Below are 15882 nucleotides of genomic sequence, written 5' to 3'. Positions count from 1 at the left end.
TATGACTACAGGCTTAGATTGCGATCCTATGTATGTCCAGGCAGGGAAAAGTTCTATAACTCCCAGCACGCTGAGGCTTCAGAGCTCGGTGTGTCCAACTGCGTCCGATGGGGTCTCCTTGTAGCAGATGGTCCACGCACCTCAGAGATGGCACGTGGCAGACATCGCAAATGGGAAAGCGTTCTCGCTGTTGTCTCTACCCGTGTCCGTTTGCACAGTAACGAGGACTAGCGACTTATTCAAACTAAACAGGGCAGCCCCTCGCTTTGGATCGAGAACGCGTCCCGTTCAGCGATGTCATCCGCCTTGTCTGGAAAGATGCGGCTCGGAGAGCAGAGCAAGTCCGACCTCGCCCCGCCCGGGCGATCGGGTTGAGCCGAGGAGGGCGGGCCAGAGAGAGGGGGGGGGGCTCGGTTGCCTCGGAGGATCGGGGCGGCTGCGGGCGCCGCCCAGATCCGCCCCTCTCGCATAGTGCTCAAAACGCCACGGGGGCGGGCAGAGCGCGGCAGAGCGCTCGCTTGGCTGGCGCCGCCCGGTCGCCAGCGCGCGCCGCCCAAGCTGCGCCCCTCCTGCCCAGGCACACGCAGGCCAGGGGGAAAGGCTGCGAGGAGAGCCGGGCATGGAGCACGTGGAACCGGGACCGGCGCGGAGCGGCAGATCTCGCTGGAGCCGAGCGCCGGCCGGGGGCAACTTCGCGGAGCCCCGCCCAGGGGGCGCCCTCCGCCCCGGAGCCCCGCTCCCCTGGGGGGTCTTGTCCTAGTCCGGTGAGTGCATCGAAAGAGCGCGCGCGCGCGAGAAGGTGCGTGCGTGTGTGGTTTTTGCTGGGGGCAGGAGAGCAACCTCCACAGGCGGGTTGCAACACCGATGGGAAAGTCGCGGTCCTGGGTTCAGGGGAGCGGAAGATCAGGGACTTGCTCCTCAGCCCTCACACCCGTTCTTCTTGCTTTTTCGTTTCTTAAGTTCTAAAAGCGAGGAGGTTCCGGGGCTGAAGCTTCCCCGGGCCACACCTTGAGCGACCTGAACACACCCCTTTTCCGTCACTCCCAGAGGCGTTGACTGGGGGCTGCTGTGGTCACTCCCTCAATGTAATAAGCGCTCTGGACATGCACCGAGACGCTGGAGGAGGTGTTTCTATTTCTGGAGGTTCTGCACTGAGAGCTGCCCTGGGGAATGGGTTTATTTTGTTTCCTTTCATTCCCAGCATTTGCACCCAGGGTCAATACGCGTCGCAAATAGCTTTCCTGGGGCTCCTCGCTATACATACATACATACGTTAATAGAGAGCTGAAACGTGATACGCCTACAATAAAATCAGCAACAGATGAAAGAGCAGCATAAAATAAATAATAATACTCCGAGACTGGGTTTGGGTGGGGAGACCAAGGCAGCGGTGGCAATGCTTGCTGGGGATGATGGGAATTCTAGCCCAACACCTCTGGAGGGCACTGAGTTGAGGGAGGCTGGCTTACAACTGGGTAAGCCCTGGCCTGCTTTGACAGCCCTACCTCCTCTGTTTCTTTACTTGTGAGTAGCCCCACCCAGAACAGTAGGAATTGTTCCCAAGTCAATGGGGATAGGATGATCACCATTGCGTTCTGCAGGCCTCCCTTGAATCCCCTCCTGAAGGACAGGTAGGATGTATTGGAGCTGGAAGAAACAGCATTTGCTTAAACTGCTCAAAGGAACAGCCTGGGAAATAAATCTGTCTCTATGGGGAGAGGTGAGATCCGAGGACAGGGACAAGATGCTGGATGCTAACTGATGCTGAGGAATGGTGCGGGGCTCTTTTAATCCAGCCTAGGCTAGAAGATGAAGGAGACTTTTACAAGGCTGTGATCCATTACCTGGTTAAGCCTTAGTTCTTTCCTTTGCCAAGCGCGTGCTCTCTCCAGTTGTGTTGGGTGACAACTCCCATCATCCATGCTGGCTGGGGATTATGGGAGTTGGAGTCAAACACATATGGAGAGCACCAGCTCCCATCATTCATGCTGGCTAGGGATGATGGGGGTTGTGATTTAGCCCACCTGGAAGGCACTAGATTGTGGAAGGCTGAATCAGTACTTCTATGATTCTATGTGCTGTGGGAAGAATTGTAGGGTTGGAAGGGGCCTACAAGGCCATCGAGTCCAACCCCCTGCTCAATGCAGGAATCCAAGTCAGAGCATCCCCGACAGATGGCTGTCCAGCCTTGTCTTGAATGCCTCCAGTTTGGGAGCGCCCACCACCTCCCTAAGTAATGGGTTCCATTGTCGTATTGCTCTAACAGTCAGGGAGTTATGTTTCCTGATGTTTAGCCAGAATCTGGCTTCCTGTAACTTGAGCCCATTATGCCGTGTCCTGCATTCTGGGATGATCAAGAAGTGATCCTAGCCTTCATCTCTGTGACAACCTTTCAAGTACTTGAAGAGCGCTATCCTATCTCCCCTCAGTCTTCTCTTCTCAGGGCTAAACATGCCCAATTCTTTCAGTCTCTCTTCATAGGGCTTTGTTTCCAGTCCCCTGATCATCTTTGTTACCCTCCTCTGAACCCTCTCCAGTTTGTCTGCATCCTTCTTAAAATGTGGTGCCTAGAACTGGACACAGTACTCCAGATGAGGCCTAACCAGTGCTGAATAGAGGGGGACTAGTACTTCCCAGGATTTGGAAGCTATGCTTCTATTAATGCAGCCCAAAGTAGCATTTGCCTTTTTTGCAGCCACCTCACATTGTTGGCTCATATTCAGCTTGTCATCTACATCAGGTCCAAGATCCTTCTCACTTGTTGTGTTGTTGAATCACATATCCCCCATCGTGTAACTGTGCATTTGGTTTCTTTTTCCTAGGTGCAGAACTTGGCATTTGTCCCAATTAAATTTCATTCTGTTATTTTCTGCCCAGCGCTCCAGTTTTGCTTCCTCTAGAACCAAGAACTCAAGTATAACACGGTTGCTTTCCCCCAGAGTTCCTGTAACTGCTACTTTCTCCACTAAGTCATCTCTGTTGGTAGGATCAAGTCAAGGATAGCCAACCCTCTCATTCCTTCCTCTACTTTCTGTAGGAGGAAGTTCCCCCCCACACAAGTCAGGAATTTCCTGGAGGGGCCATGTTTTGCAGAATTTGTCTCCCAAGAAATATCGGGGAAATTGAAGTCCCCCATTACTACTACATCATGCTTCCTTGAAACCTTGGCAATTTGCTTTTCAAAAGTTTCATCCTCATCTTTTCCTTGATGGGGTGGCCGGTAGTAGACTCCGACCACCATATTCCTTTTATTCTTTGCTCCATTTATTTTAACCCAGATGCTCTCGATGGGGCTACCAAGCTCCTCCTCCTGTATTTCTGTGCAGAGAGATATGTATTTTTCACATATAGTGCAACCCCACCGCCCTTTCTGTTCCTCCTCTTCTTTTTGAACAAGTTATATCCTTCAATTGCTGTATTCCAGTCATGAGAGTCATCTCACCAAGTTTCAGTTACACCTATCAAGTCATAATTTCCCTCCTGTATTAAGAGTTCAAGTTCGTTCAGTTTGTTTCCCATACTCTGGGCATTAGTATATAGCTATCGAAGACCACGTGCTTCATGGTCTGGCTTTCTTCCTACAAGTTTGTGAAGACTATTATTGGGCACTATTAGAGCTGTTCTCTCCATTGCGGTGCATGAGCCTTTGTCCATTGTTACCCCCAACATAGTTAAGCTATGGAATTCACCTCCACAAGATGCCATGATGGCCACCGCTTCTGTTGGCTTTAAAAGGGGATTGGACAAATTTCTGGAGGAGGAGGCTGTCAATAGCTACTAATCTTGATGGCTCTGTGCTACCTCCAGTCTCAAAGGCAATAGGCCTATGTACACCAGTTGCTGGGGAACATGGGTGGAAGGATGCTGTTGCACTCGAATCCTGCTTGTGGGTTTCCTGTGGACAGCTGGTCGGCCACTGTGGGAACAGAATGCTAGACTAGATGGACCCTGGGTCTGATCCAGCAGGGCTCTTCTCAGGTTCTTAAACCAAAACCATGGCCTCTGGCAAAGCAGTCCTGCCTGGTTTATTTGCAGCAGAGGTAAGTCTTATGGTGTTCGCTGTAGACCGAGCTGTAAATGTGCACAGGGTTGCTTGCTTCTTCTAGGGACAGGGACAGGAACGTTCCTCGTGAAGGAGGTGCTGAAAACCTGTCTGCAGAGTTCATAGGCTGATGTCATGCTTGATCTTTCCTAAAATCCCCTTAACTCTGGCCAATGGTGGCTGTACTTTAATCCCCCTTAGCCAGGGCTGACCATCATTGCATATTATTACAGCATCATCAGTATATGTGGTACTTTACAGAGCAATATAAGATAAAAGACAGGCCTCTGCCCTAAGGCATTTGGAAACAAAATTCCAATAGTTCAGGTAGCGAAAAAGGGGGGGGGGGAGGAAGGAAGAGGGAAGGGTAGGAAGGGACGACTTTGTAGAACAGAATGAATTGGTATTAGTAGCCACAGGCAAATCAAGTGCACAGCAAAAGGGGCCACTTTACAGCTGCAAGGGTATGGAATGGCTCATCCTTTTAAAGTTGGATCTCTCTAAACCAGAAGGACAGGTGTTGTTGTTGTTAATATTTCTATACCTCCCAATAGCTGAAGCTCTCTGGGCGGATTACAAAGATGAAAAACATTAAAAATACAATAGACAGAGATGAAAAATCACTTACATAAAAAGACACAAACAGACAATATACACAAAAGAACATACATCTTAAACAACTTCAAACAAACAATCTTAAAAGGAAACAACCATAACCATAAGATGTTCCAGGATCGATTAAAACTTGTCATATGCTGCTGAATGCCTGGGAGAAGAGAAAGGTCTTAACCTGGTGCCGAAAAGATAACAGTGTTGCCGCCAGGTGGGCCTCGTTGGGAAGAACATTCCATAACTTGGGTGCCACTGCCACCACTGAGAAGGCCCTCTCCTTTGCTGCCATCTTCTGAGCTTCCCTTGGTGTAGGCATTAAATCCCACAGATATTAACTAAAGATAACCTGGTCTAGCTTTCTGCAGGGAAATGGGATCCTGTGTGCAGAAACAGCTCTGCTAAAAACAATGAAGTGTCTTGTGGCATCTTAAAAGACTAATGAATGTATTATGGCATAAGCTTTTGTGGACTATTGCCCACTTTGTTAGATGCATGGAGTATTATGCAGAGTTTCAGGCTTATTTACAGCACAGGTGCCTTCAGTTCTGTGAAGCTTTGATGATATTGGTGTTTAAGATTTCAGCCTTCCCAAAATCAACGAACAAGATTTCTAAATCTGAGTCCTTGATCTGAGCATTAGATCATCTTTAATCTAAGGCTTTGATTCTTCCTGAGTAATTGTTTGACAGTACTAAAAGGGCTGGCATTGATCAAAGAAATGTGTAAAAAAATCATTTAAAAGAGTGTTTCAAGTTAGGGAGGAAGAGGGAACAGAGGTTACTAGGAGAGTGCTGTCTTTTATATTTTGTAAGAAGAAGACTGTGCAATTCCCAAGATAGTTAAACTGGAGTTTGAGGGCTTAGTATGTTTTCAGGCTTATGCCTGTGTTCTTTGGGGTTCAGTGTTGTGCATAGGGATGGATGAGAAATTTGTCCAGTTGGTTTTTTGATAACAACTTGCCAAAATATGCAGAGTTCTTCACAAACGGGATGGAAATAACTTGAGATTAAAAGACACTCAAAGAAGCAAAATTGAGAGACTCATCAATCCCTAGGTGTGGATGTGTCTAAAAATAACATTTGCATACACTGCACATGCACATTTCATGCCAATTTATAGCTCTCCTTATCTCAGTGACATTTTACAGGTACACATTTTGACTCCCCTGGAGTAACATAACAAAAACTCTGTCTTTGCCCAAATTCTCTCTTTGACACAGGAACCGTTATTACAGGAGTAGGCAACCTAGTGCCCTCCAGACATTTTGGACTATAACTTCCACAGTCTCTGCCTGTTGGCCACACTGACGGGGCTTATGGGAGTTGTAGTACAAAACATTGGGAGGCCACCAAGTTGTCCGCTCATACTTTTTCTTTTTTACGATTGATAGTGTGTAACTCTCTGGTGCTGTGTACATGTACTGTACAATGTACAGTGATTGATTGATTGATTGATTGCATTTATACCCCACCTTTTTTCCTCTTGCAAGGAACCCATGGCGGCTTACATGATCCTCCTCCTCTCCATTTTATCCTCACAACAACAACCCTGTGAGGTGCGTTGGGCTGAGAGTCTGTGACTGGCCCAGAGTCACCCAGTGAGCTTCCATGGCCGAGTGGGGACTAGAACCCGGATCTCCCAGCTTCTAGTCCAACAGTCTTGCCACTACAGCACACTGGTATTATTGTGTCAATTTCCCCATCCTTTTTAAGTGGTCACTTGTCTAAAGAGATTCATACTTCATAATGGTTCTTGCTACATTGAACCTGGTCAGCTGTTGCTCATATTCTTGGAGATCAGCGGCTGGTGGCACCTGGGTCAAAACTGCCACTCTCCCTGTTACCGACCCAGAGGAAGGCAACAAGGGGTGTGTTCAGGGAGCATTACCTGTGGCCATGTTTGGACTTCTCAGCAGTTCCCTTTGAGGAGCCTTGGCTCACTACTCCATTCGCAAAATGAAACTAGTTTGCCGTAAAAAGAAAGAAAGAAAGAAGTTACTAGCCAGGGTCCTGAATGCTGAAATAGATCTCAGAACTATCTGAAAAATGATAGGACCACCCTTGCAATACTTCTCGGATGAGCTGCTGCAGTTGGTTAGGTTCCAGTCTTAAAATATGCATGCTCTCAGGTCTGAAGCAGTGACAAAAGTAATGAATGTGTTTTCCTCTGTGTGGCTTTTGATGCCAGTAAGTGCATGCTTATCTAACTCAGAGCTGCCATCCAGATTCCATTAAAGTCACCGGCAAAAAACCCAATTCTTTTTGAGGGATTAGGACTTCTGCTTTTACGCTGCTTACATGAGTGCAATATATTGTAAGATTAAGAGTGCAGAACTCTTAATCCAATTATAGCAGCATGAAGGTGTGGGATGTGGATCTGTATTCTCACACCACACACACACACACACACACACACAACTATTCGATTCAGAAAGAAACCAAATGCATGGAAGGTAAGCATTTTCTCTTTTGTCTCTTAGCAAGGTATGTATGGATTTTGTTAAATCCATTCTCTGTATTTTGTGGACTGTCAGGCATCTTTCACTCCATCAACTGCTCATCTACAGAATTGGATGTTTTCCCCTCCCCCCCCTGGGATGTACAAGAATTTTGTTCTGGATTGCAAATGCATATTTGTGCTAATGCACACTTGTGTAAGTGCACACTAGCATTAATGTGCACTAGCACTAATACGTATTTGCACTAAATGCACTCACACTAATGTGCACTCGCACTAATGCACATAAGCACAAGTGCACACTTGCACAAATCTCCCCCCAAAGTAAAAAAAGGCTGCTGTGGAATCCACAGGTCAGGTTCATAGAAATCTGAAGGCATTAGAATGTGTTGGAGATTTTCCGGACATCCCTCCTCTAAGCCAAAGTGGATGCAGCAGAGAGAGATTTACTATAATGTAGTGCAGCCATGCTGCTTGTGATGCTGGCCTGGGGATGAGGGGCTGCACGCATGCACAAGGCCAGCTTTAGGGGTGGGTGTGCTGAGTGCTCGCCCTGTACACCAAGCAGAAGGGGCACAAAGAAGAGTTTGATGATGGTATTTTTTAGTGTACTATCTGCAATGAGCTATATTGACAAAATGCAGTAACTGCCTGCAATGTTTCTCCTCCAGAGTTCTACAAGTTGTCTTGGTACTACAAAAATGGTCTTCCATAAGTTAGCTTTAAAGTAATTCCCCACCACAGTTTCCAGCTTGATGTATATCGTACTGAAGAAAAACCAGGAGAACGCTGCTTTACTTTGAGGCAGCATCAGCAAGCACTACAAATACTTTTTAATTTTTAAACAAGAAAGCTGTAGGCTGATGGGGGATGCTGCTAAAGGCGTACCTCACCCAGAGCACATTTTACCCTATGGCTAGCCCTGTACATACACACGTGTGCATGAACACATGCATATACACACAGATAGACATATGCAGGCATGTGCATGCGTCCCAGCAATCCTGATGCAGATTGCTTTCTTCACTGTTGGCAGCATCTGGGAAAGGGTGAACTGTATTAATTAATTATTTCATTTATTTTGTTTGTACCCTGCCTTTCTACCAAAAAAAAATGGTACGCAAGGCAGTGTATGGAAGTCTATGCAGATTGGTGGGGGAGGGAGTAGAGAGTCTTCTCTTTGCCCCTTCCTCTAGCAATTCTGATACAGATCACACTCTCCAGCAAGGGAAGTGTGATCTCTGTTAGGATCATGGGGGAGGAAATTTGGTGATGGTAGTGGAGTCAAATCACCCTTGTGGGCCACAATTATGCACTCCTGATGTAGTGGATAATGGACTGAAGTGTAGAACAGAAAGTCCCCAGATCAAACCTCTTCACTGCCATGAATTTGTTTGATGACCTTGGGCAAGTTACTATCTTGCATGTAAACCCCATCTGTAATACTACTACTACTACTGACCTACATTTAGGGATGTCTGTTGCTGTGAATTCTGGCCCTTTTGGGGCTCAATGGATTCCTGATGAGCACCCGACTTGACTCAAATTTGCGGGCTGAGCCACATAGTTTCTCCTGAAATCCGGGAACTTTCCCATTTTTAAAAAAAAATGTGTAAAAAGAAATTTATGCAAATTACACGAATCACGCCCCAAATTTGTGTAAGTTGTGCAAATCGCAGTTGCAATTTGCACAAATTACAGCTGCAATTTGTGCAAATTACTTTTTATGTAAATAAAAAAATGGGAAATCTGTGGGCAAAAGAGCTGAAGTCTGGACGGCTGAGCTGATGAAAGCTTGGTGAGCTCCACCCCACAGACGGTTTCCTTTGACATCCTTACCTATATTACATGGTTGCAGTAAGGCATTACAGAGGTAATATATGTGAAGGAGATCTAGGATATGACCCCCCTAAAAATGTCTCCTGGGATCTGAGAAGTATTCTTATCCATTTGATGGTGTGCATTGGGGATGTCTCCCTGTGGCTTTGCCTGTCACTCAGTGATAGCACCTCCACCATGTGGCTGGTAAGAACCCTGGAGGAAGGAGAGTAAAATTGCAGCCACAGCCCTACAGGCTTCCTGTCCCAGCTGCCACCCTGTCAGCTGCTTAGGGTCCCTGTCACAGGCAAAGCTGCCAAGAGCCCAGGAGGTGATGTGTCTCTGGGTGCGCCATTCACAGAGATGCCTTGCCTTCCCCATCGATTGGTCACAAAACCCCTTCCAGTACGTAAACTCTGGAAAACAACAACAGCAAAAAATATTCACTGCGCTAAAGAATAATGTGATCAATGGATGAAGTCTCAGTCTGGCTTAAATATGGTATTTTGGGGCAGGGCAAGGTCCTCGCGTTTGGCTTCAGGACTTGTCTTGGAGAGCCCAAATGAGAAGTAAAACGTTATTCCATCTTTTCATTTCAAGGGTGCAAAAGGTGTGGCCCATGGGTGGCAGTGGCTGGGGATAGTGCACTGCTAGCAGTATCATTCCTTTTCTTCTGATCATAGATATGGAAAGGCTTCCTTGCTAGCACCTGGTCTTGTTTTGTCTGTGTGCATGGCTGTGTGTGTGTGTGGTATGTCTGTGGTGCCTCCTGGTGCCCCAGTGCCAGCCAACCTCCGGTCCAAAGAGGTCGTGTGCCCCTGCTTTAATTGATTTCATATAGCAGACTTCGTAACAGCGATGCCCTAAGCAGGTACTCTGCCGCCACTAATGTTTTTTTGAGATCTCATTGTGCCTTCAGCTGCTGGGCTGGGAATTCTTAGCTCAGTAGACTGGCTGTTGCAAGACTTCTGTTCCAACTGCTAATTGCCTAGTATACTTCCCTCAGAAGAAAAGAAAAAGGTTGCAGGCTGCTGAGACATGAATAGTTTTGGGGTGTGTGTTTGATCCACTCCAGGCAAGGTTAGGCGAGCAGCGCTGATAACAGGCATTGTGTTACACATTAGCCTGCCTTGATAGAAGGTCCCTTCCTGTCAAAACACACATTCTTTGATCTGTATCATCTTGCTACAGCCAGTCAACTGCCTGGCTGCTGGTGGGAAGATCTCCATGGGGGTGGGGGTGTGACTGGGAGAATTCAGGTTATCATCTACAATGCAGCACAGACTGTTATTTAGTTGTTTCCCTTTGCTTGCTTTCTTGTATCTCTATTTGCATAACCATGGTTACAAGCAAGCAGGAACATAACATCTTAAACAAGCCTCATCCTCCTGTGTGTGTTTTCTTATGTTCCCATTTTACTTGTTGATATTTAATGCAGACCATTGAATGCCTTCTATAGTAGGGATCAATAAAGGTCCAAATGGTCTCCTTGGGGTAGAGTATCAGCTACTCCCCATCGCATCTTAAGACAAGAGTGGTGTGAGGAGGGAAATCTTCTTTGTTGGGAAATCACTTTGGGGAATGGGGAAGGGTCTAGCCCTAGGAATCAGCAAACGAGCAATGTTAGAGGTCCCTAGGATTCTCTGAACATCCTCCCACCACTTGGCTCATGCCCAAATCCCATTCACATTTGTGATCACTGCTCTCTTTGTGCAAATGGCAGTGGCAGCTAGTGACTCCAGATATGGAGGGGCTGAATTTCCATTCAGGGTTTTAGTTGCCGTCAGCCAAAACTCTTAACTGTGCTATCCAAGATGCTGAAAGGCACTACCCACTGAACCCATTTTGGGAGTAGGCTTCAGCACCTTGGATAGCACCTTTCAGCACTTTGGATAGTGCTATTAAGTGTTCTGGCTGGTGGTAACTAAAACCCTGAATGGAATTGCAGAACTGGACTCACCAGCCATCACTGATGAAAAGGACACTTGGCAAATCGAGCAGTGATCGAATGGGAGATTTGCACAAATCTCCTAATTTGTGCAACTTTCCTCCATAGACTAAAGTGGTGCTGATTCAGTCTACTGAGGAAATTTGTGCATATTAGGAATTAGATGACCATGAGCACATGTTTGACAATTAGCAAACATTTTTGGTGGACGTGTCCTCCGCTAGCATTCGCATTCAGGCTTCGAACAAGGCATGCTTGCATGTTTTGCAAGCAAAAATAAAATTCTCATACATCCCTAGCTGGCGCATCCCCTCCTGAAAGTGCTCCTCCTGACTAGGGGTGTATGTTCCGGTGGGGAATCCATGGGGCGGGGGAGGTGATCTGTTCTCCCCCCCCCCGGAATCCTCCAGAGCAGTTCCGCTCCACTTGGATTCGGAGGGGGGGGGAACTGGCTTGGGGGTGCTTACCTTCCCTCCTGTCACCCAGAGCCATTCACCTCCTCCCTGTCCCTGCCGATTGCCATGTCTTAAAAAAAGAAGAAGAAAAGGCGATCGAGAGGATGTGCCCATAGACTTATATGCAAGATTCACAGCTCTATTTTGCATATAAGTCTATGGGCGCATCACACTGATCGCATGTGCCCATAGACTTATATGCAAAATAGAGCTGTGAATCTTGCGTATAAGCCTATATGGACACACAGACTTATATACAAGATTCATCACGCTATTTGCGTATAACTCTATGGGCACATCCTCCTGATTGCCTTGTCTTTAAAAAAAAAAAAAGGCAATCGGCAGGGACAGGGAGGAGGCAAACGGCTCTGGCTGGCAAGAGGCAGCCAGGTGCCGTTCCGCCTCCAGTCCTGAAGCAGAGGTAAGTGGTCCTGATCCACTGCAGATTCCTGAGGCCAGATTCCAAAGAATCCAGCCTCATTTGAATCTGCAGCAGATTTCTCTGACATACCTACTCCTGACAGAGTTGGCTCCAGGGTTGAGGAGGTGCTGTTCGGGGGCCATGAAATAGGGACCAGAAGCCTTAGTGCTTGGGAAATTCAATGCTCTGGATGTTCCGTCATTCCAGGGCATCATGGGTGAAAAGAATGGCCACTGCCACAAAAACATGGTGCCCCCTCCCCCGTAGACATATTTTTGTGACCATTTTTTTCTCTGAAAACCCAGAGTCCCCAACCCTTTTGGGACAGTGAGCGCATTTGAAACCAGAGTGTTGTGGGCAATCTTAGAAAATGGCTCCCATGAGATGGGCTTGCTCATTGATAAAATGGCTGCCATGGTGGGCACGGCTGGTCAGAAAACATTAATTTCCCATCAGGCAAAGTGGTGAGAGGAAAACAAAAAATAGCTTGTCCAAGAAAAAGGGAGAGGTGGAGTCTGAGCTCCAAAACACAAAACCACTCTTCTGAACCTAAGTAAAAATGGTGCTGGAAAGCAGCACTTTGCTTTGTACCATGGCAGCCTCCCACTAAAAACAAATAATATATTTTTTAAAAATCTTCAGAAATAAAATAAAATTTGGGATGGGCCAGGAGCCTCGTAGGTGCCAAGAGAGGTGTCTGTGGGCACTCTGGTGCCCACTGGAACCGCATTGGAGACCCCAGCCCCAGAGTGATGGAACTTCCAGAGCATTGCCTGTTGGGGTTACAAAAATGGAGAATACAACAGGGGTCTGACTTGGAGGCCCTGGCAGGTGTCACCATCAGGAGTGGACCTGGCTGCTGCCGAAGTGGTGATGCTCGGCTTGCATATCCTAAAGCAGGATGCTGAGCACGGTCTTATATAGACACCAGCTGTGATGATTAGATTAGAACTGCTATAAGCTTTTACAAAGCCCCTATCCAGATTGTTTCAAGAAGACCTGCATGTAGATCATAATGTTTGACAATAAAAATACAGTGTTCTGTGTAAATGTCCTATAAAACCCATGGAGAGGTATCATTTCCCTTTCGCAGTGCATTAAATGCTCCAGGAAGTATGATGCATAGCATTTTCCATAGTTTACCAGTCTTGTCATTAAAAGATGACAGAAGCAGGATAGCGAAAAAGTATTTGGGAACCCTGCCTTCCACCAAGCAGGTCTCCGCTTTGGAAGGACTGTGTGTGTGTGTGTGTGTGTGTGTGCATGTGCATGTGCGCGTGCGTGTGCGTGTAGAGAGAAGTCCCCTGTCTTTTGCTTCTCATAGGGTGGCCACTTATGCATCATCAAAAGGAGGGAACCAATTTGCATGGCATTGGTACATGCAAATTTATATGGATAGGTGCAGATTTAGAAATAAGTACTATTGAAATGTGTGAAGCTTCACAACTTCGAAGCGTCGAAGATCATGCCTCAATTAGAAAAAAAAACATTGTGGAGAAGCCCTGATTCTGCGAGGATAATGCTTGAATTAAAAAAACACACACACACATCCAGAGCAGGGGGATAGAAGGGGGTAAAACTTAATCTCATAGAATCATAGAATAGTAGGGTTGGAAGGGGCTTACAAGGCCATCGAGTCCAACCCCCTGCTCAATGCAGGAATCCAAGTCAGAGCATCCCTGACAAATGGCTGTCCAGCCTCGTCTTGAAGGCCTCCAGTGTGGGAGAGCCCACCACCTCCCCAGGTCATTGGTTCCATTGTCGTATTGCTCTTACAGTCAGGAAGTTTTTCCTGATGTTCAGCCGGGATCTGGCTTCCTGTAACTTGAGCCCATTATTCCGTGTCCTGCACTCTGGGATGATCAAGAAGAGATCCTGGCCTTCTTCTCTGTGACAACCTTTCAAGTACTTGAAGAGTGCTATCATATCTCCCCTCAGTCTTCTCTTCTCAAGGCTAAACATGCCCAGTTCTTTCAGTCTCTCTTTATGGGCTTTGTTTCCAGTCCCCTGATCATCTTTGTTGCCCTCCTCTGAACCCCCTCCAGTTTGTCTGTATCCTTCTTAAAGTGTGGTGCCCAGACCTGGACACAGTACTCCAGATGAGGCCTAACCAGTGCTGAGTAGAGGGGAACTAGTACTTCCCGGGATTTGGAAGCGATGCTTCTATGAATGCAGCCCAAAAGAGCATTTGTCTTTTTTGCAGCCACATCACATTGTTGGCTCATATTCAGCTTGTGATCGACAACAATTCCAAGATCCTTCTCGCTTGTCGTGTGGTTGAGCCATGTATCCCCCATCTTGTTACTGTGCATTTGGTTTCTTTTTCCTAGGTGCAGAACTTGGCATTTGTCCCTATTAAATGTCATTCTGTTGTTTTCTGCCCAGCGCTCCAGTCTATCAAGATCACTTTGAATTCTGTTTCTGTCTTCCAAAGTATTAGCTATCCCTCCCAATTTTGTGTCATCTGCAAATTTGATCAGCATTCCCTGCACCTCCTCCTCCAAGTCATTAATACAAATGTTGAAGAGCACTGGGCCCAGGACTGAGCCCTGCGGTACCCCACTCGTTACCTCTCCCCAGTTTGAGAAGGTCCCATTGAGAAGCACTCTTTGAGTCCGATTCTGTAGCCAACTGTGGATCCACCAGATCGTTGTTTCATCTGGCCCACTTTGAGCTAGTTTGCTCATCAGGATATCATGGGGCATTTTGTCAAAAGCTTTGCTGACTTTTCATCTCATTTGAAGGGATAAAACAACCCCCTGCTCAGTGCAGGAAGCCTGATTCCCAGGCGTTCTTCCATCCAAGCACTGACCGGGACTGACCTTGCTTAGCTTCCAAGATCAGACAAGCACATGCACATCCAGCCCTTTGCTTGTTGCTGAGGAAACGGGGGCTGCTGAGGAAGCTATGCAATTGGTAGCCGGAAGAAGACATGGGGCCGTCGAGAGCTGTGATTGGACAGGAGGGAAATACAAACACCGACACATATGGACAGGCGGGGGAGGGGACTACGACCGGATATGGTAGCGAAGGCAGAAAATCAGAGCACATTAAGGGGAAATACCGGGATATTAGGATATTGAAAGCAGGAGCACGGAAGTGGGAAATTCTAGTTCCAATTCAAGGTGGCTACTGCGTAGCGTGAAAGGCGGGCGGTGAAACCTCATTGGAAGTGAAAAAAGGCGGTAAGTGTAGATCCAGCCACAGTCTCTCCGGCTGCTTGAGCTTCTTGGAAAGCTCTCTGGAGGACTTAGCCAGGACTCCCTCCCTGGGGGCTTCCTGTGCTGCTGCCTGTTCAGTGCCTGAAAACAGAGAGGAGTTGCTGTCATTCTTGTTATCCTTGTTATTAACAGGACTTTTAATAGTGACAAAGCAAAACCAAACTGCCTCTCTCAGCTTTCAGGCGCTCAACAGGCAGCAGCACTGGAAAGCCCCCAGGGAGGGAGTCCTGGCTAAGTCCTCCAAGGGGCTTTCTGAGAAGCTCAGTGAGAGGCTGCAAGGACAGAAGGGGGGATGGCAAAAGAAAGAGCACGCAGAAAGAGCCTCTGCCACCTCCTTCCAGTAAGAAAAGTACTGAAGCCCTGCACCCTGAGAAATCTCTCCAAAATCCTCATCCCTTCCCACAATGTTCAGGTCCAGTTTCTCCCCCCCTCCCCCCTATGAAGAGTCAAAAATAAATAGGTCAAAAAATTCAGCACACTGCTAATTTAAATAGAAATATAATTTATCTCACCATAGTCAAGATGACTGACTAGGTGACCTGTCCAGGTGTTAACTGTGGATGGGCAACTTGCCTGCTCTCCCTTCTTATGATGCTTTATCTTTCAATCAGACTTTGACTGGATAGACCATCAAACAGAGGACATTTTCAAATCAAGGACTGTCCTCTGCCAGCTGTCCAAAATAGAGGACTGTCCTTTGTAAAGTTGGATTGTTCTTTTTAAAGTAGCTCTTCACCCTAGCTTCTGACCACATGGGATTGTTCCTCTGGAGTATTTTGATTAGGGATGTCAGAGAAATCCACAATGGATTCAAATGAGTTTGGATTTCTATGAATATGATCTGCAAGAAATTGTTTTTTTTCAAGTTTCATGGATTCCCCTGGGTTCCAGACTATTTTTTCTAAACC

The 15882-nt window shown here is 46.9% G+C and overlaps 1 protein-coding gene across 1 annotated transcript in view; it reads left to right on the top strand.

The window, feature by feature from the left end:
• The first annotated feature begins 520 nt into the window (after positions 1-520).
• Positions 521-15882, top strand: part of NPFFR2 (neuropeptide FF receptor 2) — a 68750-nt gene continuing 53388 nt past the window's right edge. Inside the window, exon 1 of the mRNA XM_084860198.1 lies at positions 521-764. The gene's annotated coding sequence lies outside the window, so the exon portion shown is untranslated. The remainder of the gene's footprint in view (positions 765-15882) is intronic.

Source organism: Heloderma suspectum, chromosome 5 (genome assembly GCF_057233095.1).
Source record: "Heloderma suspectum isolate Gila_16-S chromosome 5, 16-S_ref, whole genome shotgun sequence".
Classification (NCBI taxonomy): domain Eukaryota; kingdom Metazoa; phylum Chordata; class Lepidosauria; order Squamata; family Helodermatidae; genus Heloderma; species Heloderma suspectum.
The sequence above is the reverse complement of the archived record's forward strand: the minus strand, read 5'-3'. Positions and strand labels throughout refer to the sequence as shown.